Source organism: Alexandromys fortis, unplaced genomic scaffold (genome assembly GCF_014885135.2).
Source record: "Alexandromys fortis isolate MF-2015 unplaced genomic scaffold, M_Fortis_MF-2015_v1.1 scaffold_28, whole genome shotgun sequence".
NCBI classification, from domain to species: Eukaryota; Metazoa; Chordata; class Mammalia; order Rodentia; family Cricetidae; genus Alexandromys; species Alexandromys fortis.
This window is the reverse complement of record NW_026067901.1, coordinates 2,560,185-2,572,310: the sequence shown is the minus strand read 5'-3', so window position 1 is coordinate 2,572,310 and position 12,126 is coordinate 2,560,185.

Here is a 12,126-nt window from a genome sequence, read left to right as displayed (position 1 = left end):
CTCAAAGTGCCAGGTCTTTACTTTCCCCACAGAGATATGAAATAAGTACTAATGATGAAATTAAGTTGCTTTGTGGGTCACTGCGGAACAGCCAAAGATTTGCTATAATCAGTCAAATGCCCAATCAAAAAAATCCCACATTTAACATTGCCCCATAAGCTCTCTGAGATGCGTGGCTTCATGGAAATGAATTATTCTCAGGTACCTCTTTCAAGATGGAAGGAAAAGAATGAAAAACTTATTTTCAATACATATGGGCCACCCAAGGGCTTGGCTCTGTACCACCTGCTCCAGGGGCGGAAGGAATGGAGTGGCTGCATGACTTGGGTCTCAGGTTCAACGTCATGAACAGCAGTGGTTGTACCAGGTTTCTTCTTTTGGGCCACCAACCAGCTCCCAAATCATGACACAGAGACTTATTAGTTTTGAATGTTTGGCCTAGCTTAGTTTCCTTTCTGGCTAGCTCTTTCAGTTTAACCCGTTTCTCTTTATCTGCCTTTTACCTTGGAGCTTTTTACCTTTCTTACTTCTGTATATCTTATGTCTAGCTGACTGGCGGGTGCCTGGCTTTGGGCCCCAGGCATCTCCCTCATTCTCTCCTCTCTTCTCTCAATCCTCTGCAGCCACAATTTCTCCTCCCATTTATTCTCCCCTCCAGCCAGCCCCACCTATTGTTGTCTCTGCTAGTTATTGGTCATTCAGCTCTCTATTAGATCAATTGGGTGCCGTAGACAGGCAAAGTTAAATTAATGTGACATATCCTTACTTAATTAAACACATACAGCACTCTCTGTCTGCCCTTCTTGGAGAGGCAGCTTCTGCCTCTCTCTCTTCTCCCCTCTTCCCTCATTTTCCCCCTTCTCCCCTTCCCTTCCTCCTCCATAACCCACTAAATAAACTCTATACCCCAGCAAAAAATAAATAAATAAAAATAAAGCTATGCAGCATAAACAAATGTGACACACCTTTGCACAATTAAAGCAATATTCTGCAGCACAAACAAATGGAACATATCTCCTCCTAGTTAAAATAATATTCCATAATTAGTGGTGGGTAACTAACTGAGCACAAGGAAAAACATATAATCATCTAGAGGCAAACTCTTGCAGGGAGAATAATCTGATAATGTTCTGGAAGCAAGTATAAGACTTTCAAAGAAATTAAGACACTTAAAAGCAAATTATGTGTCTACACACACACACACACACACACACACATCCATAGAAACTGGGGGAAAGACTAAAATCTAAGCTTAGAGAATATGCTCTCAGAAGTCCCAGATACCACCTTGTGATAGCCACTTTGGATACCCTTGGGATCAGTAAGAGGGGAGAGGTGGCTGTTTTAACAAATGTTCAGTTTTCTCACAAGCATTTACCAGCCTCCAAAACCACAAAGCCTGTTTTTTTTAAAGTGGATAAAGTCAATTAAAAGCAATAAAATTCAAGAAAATAAAACTAAAGAAATACCAGAATTTGGATATAACAGAAAAAGACTTTAAAACAACTGTTAGAAATTCAAAGAACCAAAGGAAGGCATGGATTTAAAAAGAGGAAATAAGACACAGAATGAGAATGCTCAAAAATACAAGTTATTATAAAAGAACAAATTTCTCCTCTGGTTTTCTCTCATCACGTCAACAGACAGAAAAAAAAAAGGCCTTTGACAAAATTCAATATGTCTTCCTGATAAAAAGCCTTGAGGAAACTCGAAATAGAGGAATATAACCTAACATAATAAAAGCTGCAGGCAGCTCTGTTTAGCTGGCATACTGTATGAGGGAAAGTTGAAAGTGTGTCCTCTAAAGTCAGGCACAAAGGTTGTCTGCTCTCTCCACTCTCATCAGTGTAGTGCTTGAAGCTTTAGCTATAGCAATATAGGGCAAAAGGGAAAAATTTTAAGTGATACAAAATCAAACTAGTCCTATTTGTAAGTGGTGTGAGCTCATCCTTTAAGAGCCAGAGAAGTCCCCACCAGAAAACAGTTAAAATGGGAAGCAAAACAAATACACAAAAATTAAGGAAATTTTCTATATATTAATACTGAACTAGTAAAAAGAAAATTAGGAAACAAAACTTCATTTATAATAACTTAAAAAAAACTTGGGAATAAACTTAGCCATGTATATAAAAGAAACTTACATTGAAACTTTAAAACACTAAAGAAAAATTAAGACACTAGACGTAGCAGAATTAACATTGGTAAGATGAACATATTGATAGAGTAATCCAGAGTTGATGAAGTTTCCATCAAATCCCCTTTGATATTGAGTACAGAAATTTAATATTAACAAAAAATTAAAAGTCATATGGAAAATAGAAGACCAAAGTGTAATGGTCTGCCCTGTCCCTTTAAGAGACAAGCCCCACCCACTCCTTTCCCATTCACCACCAAGGCAGGCAGATCTTCCTTCTGCTTCCAGTGGGAGCTCCTTCCTTTTCTGTCTCTCTCCCCAAAGAGGCAGCTTCTGCCTCACTACCTTCTCCCCACTTCTCCCTTCCTCCTTCCTCCCCTCCCACCCCGTGTGTGTGCGCTCTCTCTCTCTCTCTCTCTCTCTCTCTCTCTCTCTCTCTCTCTCTCTCTCTCTCTCTCTCTCTCTCTCTGCTCTTCTCTCTTCTCCCCTTTCCCTTTCCCATCCATAATCCACTAAATAAATATGCAACCTCATTCTTCATAGCCATGCCTATCCAACTCAGTCTCTTACCCACCACATAGCTTCCTGCCTGGAACTCGCTACCCCTCACAGCCCGTGGGCCACGTGGGGGCTCCTTGCCTGGGACTGACTGCCTTCGTGGTCTGCCATGGCCTGGGGACCCACTCTCTGCTGCAGCCACTGGGGGAACAGCACTGTTTTACTTAAACAGTTACATTTGGTGCTTGTGACTCGGCCAGGCTCTCCATGTTCCCTCCCGCCCATGGGCGGGCTGGCTAAGAACCCTGGGCTGGGGAACCAGGTTTCTTTACAACAGCTCTGCATTCTATCTGCCTAAATGCCAACCTCTATGCACACCAGCAGCTTCAGTTATGAGTTTTCCCCTTCCAGTCAGCTGATTGCAGCCTTCACAACCACATTCCCCTCTGGTTGCTTTCCATAACTAAAAATGTCCTCCAGAGCTAGCACTGCACATGCTATACAGTACATTCGATTTGGGGGCCCAGGGTCCCTCAGATTTTTCTTTTTTATTTCTTTTTCTTTTCTTTTGGACGATTTGTAAGTGGTCCTCACCATGAGAGACTGCTTGGAGCGGCCTCTAGCCTCTCTGGCTTCTGAGTTGCCTGGACCGGAGCCAGTCAGGCTTTAGCACCCCACCTATAGAGAGAGGACGCTCTTCTACAGGCCCTGCGGTGTTTGCCGCCATTTCATACCCCACCTATAGAGAGAGACGCTCTTCTATAGACTCTGTGGTGTTTCTCACAGGTTTTCATATTTTCAGCTATGGTACAAACCCCCAAACTGTGCCACCAGTATCCTGCCAGCTCTGCTTTTCCTCAGACTGTCCCTGCCACCACTACCAACAAGATTGGTGGGATCCATGAGGCAGCTGTTTTCAATTCCAGCCTTTGCTCCCCGCCAGAACTTGTGGCATGGCTGCTCAGCAACAGGGCGGATCACGCCTCTAGGTAAAATTTCCGTGGCTCAAAAAAACATGCACCCCTCAGGGATCCTCAGCATTTTATTTTTACCATAACACAAATTAGCACTGAGGAAAAAAAAATGTGTTCACAATATCTGACTTGAATCAGTACTCTCAAGCCAAGGGAACAAACATAGCATGGCAGAAAAACAGATGTGGCCCTCCCAAAATGGACTGGGTTAATGACTAAACCCCAGTCTCTCAGAAGAAAACCCAAAGTGTATCAGAGACCTTAATGTCAGACACAAAACTGTGGAACGGCTAGAGGAAGACAGAGAAATCACTTCAAGATACAAGCAGGGGCAATGTCTTAGTTAGGGTTTCTATTGTTGAATGAAACACTATGACCAAAAAGCAAGTTAGGGAACAAAGGATTTATTTGGTTTATACTTACACACGCCAATCATCACCAAGGAAGTCAGGACAGGAGCTCAAACAGGGCAGGAACCCATGTGATGGTATTTTGTTTATATTGTAACAAAAGGACTTGTCTGATGATCAGAGTGCAGAGGAGCCACACTGGTTAGCCATAGAGACTTGCAGTGGTGGCACACACCTTTAATCCCAGCACTCATGAAACAAGGGGCAGATGGATCTCTGTGAGTTCAAAGTCACCCTGGGTTACGTGAGGTTGAATCAGACTAAAAGAAAAACAGAGCTCACACCTTCGATACCCAAACTTGGGATCCCACACCTTTGATTCCAGTACTTGGGATCTCACGCCTTTAATCCTATCACTAGGGAGGTAGAGACAGGAGTGATATGGCTGGGTGGAGACAGGAATATAAGGTGGGAGGAAACAGGAGTTCAGAGCATTCAATCTGAGGATTCATAGGGACAGGGTCACCCCCTTGGTCTAAGGATTCAGGAGCGGTAAGAACTAGTGGCTGGTTGCTCTGCTTCTCTGATTTTTCAGCATCAACCCCTACATCTGACTCCAGGTTTTTTTAATTATTAAAACCAATTAGAATTTGCACTACAAACCTGGAGTCAGCAGCTGATGCAGAGGCCGTGGAGGGGTGCTGCCTACTGGCTTGCTCAGCCTGTTTTCTTATAGAACCCAGGACCGCCTGCCTAGGATTGGCACTACCCACAAAGGGCTAGGCCCTGCCCCAACATAATTAATTAAGAAAATGCCACCATACAGATGGTTCTTACATAGACATTTTCTCAGTTGAGCTTCTCTTCTTTAGATAGCTCTAGCTTGTGGCAAGTTAATATAAGACTAGCGAGCAGAAGCAACATCATCTTGAATGGGATTCTGTTACATCAGGAAATCCCAGTGGGGCCTGATAAATGAGATCCCATAAAACTGTAAAGTTTCTGCACAGCCAAGATTCCAGTCGCAGTGTAAGGAAAAGAACCAAATACTAAACATCAAAAGAGGCAGGAATTGTACTGATTAGTCAATAGCCCATGATACTTGGTTCTATCAGTCCTGGCAATCGTTACAGATTTCTACACGGAAAGACAAAGCCAGAGAACGGATGTGACGGAGAGAGCAACAGGCCATGCTAGTTTGGCTCACTCCTCTCTCGTAGCTGAGAGCTGGGCTTTGACATGAGTCGTTACGAGGAAGGGACAGTGGAGGAACTTGGGGAAAACGCACGCTAGCCAGAAGAAATGATGACTGTCGAAGCTGTGGAGTGCGAGTGTGTTTGCCTTGAACACAGATGACGATGTACCTGTGATGTCTGCCGCTGTGAGGGCCGTCCTGGAACCATGAGGTGACAAGCAGATCGAGCGTAATGTGAAATGTCATTAGCATGCTGAGAGAGAAAAGGATCCGAGCACTTCTTGGATTCATTAAGAGTCCACACCAGCACAATTAACCGCCCGTTTGCCATTGCTTGCTCCGTCAGCAAACACACCCTCTGATTCATTCGTTGGGTTTTCCGTTACTCGGGGCCAAACACATTCTTAGCAGACAAAATGCTTTTCAGCGTGGTGAGGATTATTAGACTTTGAAGATTTTTAATCTGAGGAATGACTCATCTGATCTCAGTGCCTGAAAGAACATTCTGTGAGATTGAGTGTTCTGGCGAATGTGAGCATGGAGCCACTATACGCGCTAATGTTTTTCAAATGTAACAGAGAGCGTACGTTTCCAAATGTACGTTGGGTAGGGGTGGGAAGTCATATTGGCATGTCCTTTTAGAGGGTCTCTCTGGCTGCCTCGTTAGGTCAGTTCAGAGACAGGGGTAGTGACTAGCGGCCATACTAAGGTGGATGGGCAAGGGAATGTCACAAAAGAGAAAACAGGGAAGGACATCAGGGTCCCTGGAAACAGTGACCTACTAGTAATGGTAGTCACCATGTGACAACTGAGGGTTTAAAAAGCCCTGAGGGGAGGTGTCTCTGGCGAATGTGCTAAGAGACTGCCTATGAGAAGAGGGAAGACAGGAGGAGAGGGGACTTAGCTCTTGCCTGAGCAATCAGGTTGAAGGTGACCTTGAGGATGACAGTGTAGAGTTTCAGACCTTCGTAGATTTTCAGTTGCAGACATCAAAACTACTGGACAGGCAGCTGTGGACTTCAAGAGTCCTGCAGGCTAGGCTGGGCTGGGGTTGTCATTGTGGATTTATTTGCTTACGTGTGTGAGTCTGGATGTGATGGAAGCCTGGGGAGGGACAGGTGGCACCTGCCAATCATGTAGGGAGGGGGAACGGGAGGAAGAGGAGCCGCAGGAGGAAAGGAGAGCTTGGCATGCTGGGAACTGAGATGCTTCAGAAACGGGTGGGAGGTTATTTCTTCTCAAGCTGACAAACCCAAGAACAGACATGACAAACTCAGAAACACACACAGTGTCTGTAGATTAGAGCCACTCAGATAGGCTGGAGAAGCCAACTTATTTTTTTTTTTTAATTCTTTTTTAAGGGGCCAGCAAGATGGCTCAGCTGGTAACAGCCATTGCCACATAAGATGACTGAGTTCAATCCCCAGAACCCGCATGGTAGAAGGAAAGAACTGACTCCCATGAGTTGTCCTCTGATCTCCACATGTGGGCCATGGCGTGAGTACACCCTCCCATCAGTGAAGAAGTTAAAAAAACAAAAACAAATGAAAAGACCAGACAGCAATTAGAGACGGTTATAGCCCCTCAGGGAGAAACATACATCCCCTCCAAGGATTTCACTTTTTTTGCTCCCCCATATCCCCCCTAGTGACCCCCATCCACTTCCTCCTTCATGCTACAGTTCTTGGGCTACTGCCCAAAGCCGTGAATGAAGCCAGTGATCTGATGGTCAGAGGCAAGCAACACACACGCCCTTTTCTTTTGTGGCTTTTCCAACTATATTTCTCTCCAGGGCTAAAAGGAACTGGCTCGTGGTCAAAGGCAGCTGGGACTTCTCTGCTTCCTGTCTGTCAAATCTTAATCCCAGCATCACCTTGATGTCGTTCTTTTATTTAATTCACTTAGTTTCTCAACGGCACTGGGAACAGGCTGGGTTCTTACGGTTTATTTGGGTGTATAATGAGCAGTTCACGGGACTGCATGCCACACAGATGCCGTGAACATGTAATCATTTAAATGAATGCAGGTGCCGTGCACTTGCTCGCTGTACGGCCACCCTCGGCGCTGCATGTGGAAGGTAGATGGTGAGCTTGGCTGTACACACTGTATATCCTAATTTCGTTTTAATTTCATTCTCCTGCATGCGGTTTTTTTTTCCCCTAATAAATCACGATGAACCTTGTGCTTTGTGCAATAGCTATTTGCCCAGCAGCAGACCGTAACCACCCTTGAAGCAAACAGAGAGCAGCAAACGTGCAAATGATGAACTGTATTTTTAACTTCGGGATTTACAAAAAAAAAAAAAAAAAAAATCCATGCTCTTTAAAATTAGAAATCAGCACTTTCTGCAAGGTATGACGCCCTGGAAAAAAGGATGAAAGAAATTAAATTGCCTCCTGTGCTGATGCTCCTGCCTGAAGAAGCAGCGACGGAGCCGCCTTTCATGTCCCTCCTGACAGCTCCAAATCAAGCCCCTGGGCTCAATAATGTAATCAACCCTGGCAAATTTCGCTCGTGCTGGCTGGGACCACACTATTAACATGACCGTGTTATTTCCTAATTAACTTCCTTTTCTTTTTCAGACAGGAACTAAAGTAAGATGGAAACACTCTGAGGTTCTTTGAATCAACTCCTGAAACGTGTGTGTGTGCGCGTGTGTGTGGTCTAGGTCCCATCCAGGCAGGACAGTCATTCTCACGACTGGGCCTCTTCTAGCCACTATGGGGCAGTCATGAGGCCTTCACTGCCGTGAATACTGTCATGAAGTAAAGCTTCAGCACTGATCATTGGTTACCCCAGAACACAAGTCCAACATCCAGGTGCTTCCTAAAAAAGCAGTAGGTAGCCACTTCATCATATGCACCAGAAGGGTTTCTCTTGAGTGCAGACTCGTGTTCTCTGTCCTCTCAATCAGAGTGTCTGAAGAGAACCTGGGCTTTGTAAGAGTATTGATGTCTGATTCCTATAGCCATTGAATTCACCTAGTTTAGATCTTTCGCCAATGATAGTGTTCTTTCAGCCATGTCTAAACATACACTCGTATCACCTATACACATGTAGGTACAGCCTTGGGCCCTGCCAACCCCTGCTCTTTGCCAATGCTATCCTTGAAGACTCTGAAAAGTACCTATCTAGTGTCCGTGGTGCCAGCACACCCATTACAATGGATTCGACACAAGCCGGGCACCCAGCTCATGCTGAGTCAACAGAACCAGGACTGGCGAGCTGGGTGGACTTTGGACACTGGGATGGTCTGGGGGCTGAGCGGACGCATGGGAAGCATCCAGGCTGCGGTGTGAAGCAGAGGGTGAGCAGATGGCAGCAAAGAGCACAGACGTGGAAGAGGAAGAGGTGGGACGACGTAATCTGTTTCTTAAGGTTCCTCAGCTTACAGTCCAAACTCCCTGGGCTCCCGCTCTCGGGTTCCACCTTCCTAAGCCAGTGTGCCCTAGTTGCTGCAGGCTCCACCCCCACAAGCCTTGTGGCCCAGTTACTGCCGCTGACAAGCACCTGGACTCAACAGAGAGTCTTCACTTCTCACTGGTCAGGATAAGCAGGTAGAGTTCCTCATCTGTGCCAAGACTAGTGGGGGGAAAAAAGAACGGGAGCAAGATCCATAAATTCTCACAAAGCAAGCATGCAATACCTAAGTTATAAGGGTTCAATTCATTAATGTCACCTCTCTTCTTTTAGGAAAAGCTGAGGAACAAATTAGCAGGAAACAAGTCCTGTTGCCTTGGAGGCATAGTAGTTATTTCTATGTTGTTGTGATACATCATGATCGAGGCAGCTTACAGAAGGAAGACTGTGTGAGTCTACTATTCCAGAGGGATAAAGCCCATAGTGCCAGGGAGGCATGCTGGCAGGGGTGTGTTGGCAGCGGCATGTGGCGGGGGTGTGGTGGCAGGGGTATGGTGGCAGGGGAGTGGTGGCAGGAGCAGGAAGCTGAGCACTCTTATCTGAACCATGGGCAGGAAATCAAACCAGCAGTTTGGAAGCAGGATGAGGCTTTAAGCTCTCAAATCCCACCCCCAGTGACACACTTCCTCCAGCAAGGCCACACCCCCAACCCTTCCCAAACAGAGCCACCAAGGGTTCCAAGGTTTTTACACGAGAGCTTATACAAGACATCCCTCATTTAAATCACCACAGAAGGGCATCTGTTTACTTTCACCTAGCCAACACATGGTGATCCCCAATCCTATTTCAGCTGAGATCAACTACAAGCAAGCAATCTCCTAAAACTCTGGTTTCAAGATAATACATATAGGGAAAATTCCTCCATTGTTGACAGTGGCCAAGCCCTAGCAGGCTTGCTTACAGCTGGCAGGGAACTGGCTCTGCCCACTAGCTCCGTAGACAAAGGGCGCTCATCTCCCTGCAGACAGAGCCAGCAAGGGAGGGAAGGTTCCAGAAAGAAACAGCCTTCCATCCCCCCACCACCACCATTCCCTTTCCTTCCTCTTCTAACACTCCTGGCTCCTCTCCCCTAACTGCACTGTTCCAGAGAAAAGAGCCAGGAGCTGCAGGGGCCCCTGGGGCTGGTCTGCAAGCACCGCTGTGCCAGGTTCCAGCTGCAATTAATTTTCCAGAAAAAAAAACTCTGAACCTCTGAAATGCATTTCAATTTGAAATGCTGATATAGCCGTCAAGCACCACGGTACACAAGCATAAATCTGGAGCAGAGATAGTTTTTGTTGGCAATAATGAAGAACAACATACATTTAATTAGCGTGGGATTTAGGAAATGTGCAGTGTAATAAAACAATATTCTAATTAGGTTGGGGAAACTTGTTTGAATATGATTTGTGCAGTGCCGTTCCGAGGAGTTCATACTAACTGCACGGAAATATGCTTTTACTAAGCAAACAAACAACAATTCCAAATAGAAGAGACAATGTCTTTATGTCCTTGTACATTAGTCTCGAGAGAGCATGGGATTAAAAACAAATGCCCTCTGGTCTTCTGGAGTGGTCATCTGAGCTGTCAGGGGGAAATGGATCCCAGGGCTCAAATCCAGGCCAGAAGTCAGTGGCATTCAGTATCCTCACACTTGGGTAAATGCTTTTAGTTCCCAGAATTCCTGCACAAGGTCTGTCATCTGCTTCCTAGGAATGCCACCTATACCCATGTCCAGGGAATCAGGGATTGCTAAAGACATATTTCCTAAGGGTCCTCTAGTCCTTCAAATCGGCATGCAAGCTCAGCTGAACTGGAAGAGCATCAGGCTGCACAGTACGACTTTGTCACCAGGAAGCCAGTAGCAGGATCCCAGCCTTAACTGAAATTTTCTGTGTGGTTTAGAGAACATTAAGGACCACTTCCATGCTCCCCAATCCGCAAACCCAAGATAACAAGGTTTCTTCTAGGAAATGTTTTAGGGATCTCAGGTGATTCCTGCGCTATAGTGAACATGAGCAAAAGACGCTGGGGGAAAGCAAGGGAAAGGCAGTCCTGAGGGAACAAGACAGTGCTTAGCAAATGGTTCCTGGGTTTTCTTGAGGGCGTTAGGGAGTCAGGGCGCTTAGTATTCACAGAGAGTTTGTTTGGATTATTATCAAAGTATTTCTTCTGAGTCTAATAATCTCACTTTTTGAAAACTAGTAATTTTCATATTTACCTCAAGGAAAACTTAGACAATAGCTTTTAAAGCTGTTAGCAAATAAAGCAGATAATCCAGATGCCTTGCAGGGCCTGGAAGTTAAGTGTAGAACATCCTTACAGCTGCTGGCGGCTGTCAGGGAGAAGTCACTGTGAGTTACCGGTGCTGTGAGGTGTCATCGAGTTATTTTATTTCATTTAAAGACTTTACTTAAGCTCTCAAGCCCTGCCCTTAGTCTCTCCATGTTTAAAGCTCTAGATGAAAAGGACCAAGTGTAAGGTTTCTGTGGTTTGGGCAGTCAGTTAACCACTCTGTGTCTGTTGCCTTGTTCGCCAAGAAACTGGTTAGCAATAACAGCTCACATCACCTCGCTTGTCTCCTCACCTGGAAATGATCCAGATGGAAGCAAGCGTATTATTTCAGTTCCAGTAAGTGCTTAAAATCACACTATCTAAACTGAAGCTCAGGAATAAGTGAAGAGTCCAAGGTCACCCAGAGAGCCAGAGCCACGACCGCTCCAGCCAGCCTCTTCCCCCCTCTCTGTAATTTCTACCACACTGCAGTTAGCACCTTCCAAACGATACGGTGGGATCCTTCACCTGCAGACCGCACAGTTCATCTCAGTTTTGCAGGACTGACTCCATATTGGAAAAGTATTACCAGTGTTTTTTAACATTGGAACTGCAGCAGGAAAGACACCATTAGTCTGAGATTGGTTAGCAATCAGAGAGCAGAAACAACTGCTTGTCATTTCAGAATGGCTCCCAACACTGTTCGCAAGACTGGCTTTCACGTAGTTACATGACTAGGTATACCTAGCTAGCTAAACTCGATTTTATCTGTCTTTGATTTCTGCAGAGAAGTCTCCCAGGCTTAAGATGCAGTTCACAGCAAAGACAAATTACAAAATATGGCCCTGAGGGTGGCATCCGAGTATAGATTCCTTTGTCTTCCTTTGCATATGCTACCAGCCACAGAGAGAGACAGGACTGCAAGCTGGCTCTGTTCTCACCTGCTGTTCCCTCTCTCTGACTGGTCCACATGGAAGGAAGTCGTCAGATTTGTAAAAGTGAGTCTGAGGTTTTTAGACTGTAAAAATCCTGCATTTATCTTTGTACCTTACCCACGTTACAGAATTTCGGGTTGTGTAAGGGTGAACCCATCATCCTATGAAAGTGACAAGGACCTGGGAAGCAGAAACACATTTTCAGTAAAATCTTTATACAAAACACCGTGGCTTAGCGAAGGCTCACACAGTGTCCGTAACTCACGGCGACTGCTCCATGACAGCCGCCTATAGCTGATAAACTGTATTCTCTACATTTAACTTGCATTGAACCCCTGTCAGTCATCTGGATCCGCTGTTTAACTTT